General features: G+C 42.0%; 1 pseudogene; it reads right to left on the bottom strand.

Moving 5' to 3' along the window:
* Positions 1–943: 943 nt before the first annotated feature.
* Positions 944–1,279, bottom strand: LOC134480304 (PHD finger-like domain-containing protein 5A; annotated as a pseudogene).
* Positions 1,280–1,745: the final 466 nt, after the last annotated feature.

The raw sequence follows: 1,745 nt of genomic DNA, 5'->3' as shown, positions 1-1,745 counted from the left end.
TTTCTGGGTCTGAGTTACCTTGCTGAAGATGATCTTTTCTAGTTCTATCCATTTACCTGCAAATTTCATGATGCCTCTAATGGACTTATCTTTATGTTCTTAGTTCCTGAATAATCTTCCATGGTGTAAATGTACATTTAGATTATTTCTTGTTTCTGACTATTACGAATAATGCTGTTATAAACCTAGTTGAGCAAGTGTTCAAGGAATGGTGAAACATCTTTTGGATACATGCCCAGGAGTGGTATAGTTGGGTCTTGAAGTAGAAGAACTATTGCCAATTTTCTGAGAAACTGCCAAATAGATTTCCAAAGTGGTTGTACAAGTTTGCACTCCCACCAGCAAAGCAGGAGTGCTCCCCTGGCTCAAATTCTTGGCAACAGTCATGGTAACTTGAGTTATTTTTGTTGTTGTTGTTGTTTTTCAGAAAATACAGACCAACTTTATTAGAATAACAGAAACATCCAATTTATAAGAAGGAAAATAACATGAACCCAGCACCACCTGGGAAATGTCACATCACATTACTGTTCTGATGGCACCTGGCCACCCTGAGGGTCCTAGGACAACCCCATAATAGCTGCTGCAAGACCACATTTCTGAATGACAGTTTTGTCAAGGCCAACGTGCTTTGGAGCTTTTGTAGAGGAAAGGATCGATGTGGAGAGCAGAGCCTTGCTTTTCAACTAAAAACAAAAGGAAACTACAGACTAAGTGAGCGAGCGACATCTCCTCCAGTCTGCAAGGGTGCTTGCTGTATAGGAACTCGTTTCCATCTCAGCAACACAGGGAAGGGAAAGAAGGGGTGGCAGGGGCCAGGGCACTAGCACTAGCAGGCTGCTCTGGTGACACTCTGAGCTCCGTTCCCTTTCTGCTGGTGGTAGTAGGCGTCTTTCCTGGCAGCTGCAGCAGTTCAATGGGGGAGGAAGGAACCACCCAGCCATCACCTCTTCTTGAAGCCATATTTTTTGTGCTCATAGAACAGGTCTGTCTTAGAGCTCCCCAAATTGACAATCTTTGGGCAACTCTATCCTTCTCCTGAATGGTGCACTCTTTACAATTGTAGGCATCAGAGACTCCGGGACCTCCACAGATCACACAGAGGCCCTGGTAGGATCCATAGTTACACTCATCACATATGCGAACCAGGGTGCAGGGACGCATGTAGGATTCACAGATCACACATTTGCCATCACATTTTTCACACAGTCTTCCAATAGCAACACCAGCCTGCCTGCGGCAGAAAATCAAATCTGGATGATGTTTAGCCATAAATCTTTTCCAAGTCGGCGGCCAGACTGTTGTTTTAAACCTGGGCCATTTTTGTGGATGTAAGGTGGAATCTCATAGATCTTTTCATCTGCATGCTCTGATTAATACGGATGGTGAACATTTCTTTAAGTGCTTCTTGGCCATTAGTGATTCTTCTGCTGAGAATTTCCTGTATAGATATGTATGTCGATTTTTAATTATGTTATTTAATTTTGTTAATGTTTAATTTATTGATATACATACATACATACATACATACATACATACATACTTATCCTCAGTCAGACATAGTGTTGGAGAACATGGTTTCCTATTCCGTAGACTGCCATTTTGTCTCTCTCTTCAGAACTTTTTAGTTTCATGAGATCCCATTTATTAACTGTTGATCTTAGTGCCAGAGCTGTTTGTGTTCTGCTCAGGAAGTTGCTAATGAGTTCAAGTCTACTCCTCACTTTCTCTTCTACCAGATTTAG

The sequence above is a fragment of the Rattus norvegicus genome, chromosome 9, assembly GCF_021556685.1.
Source record: "Rattus norvegicus strain SHRSP/BbbUtx chromosome 9, alternate assembly SHRSP_T2T, whole genome shotgun sequence".
NCBI classification, from domain to species: domain Eukaryota; kingdom Metazoa; phylum Chordata; class Mammalia; order Rodentia; family Muridae; genus Rattus; species Rattus norvegicus.
This window is presented reverse-complemented; position numbering and strand designations above follow the sequence as displayed.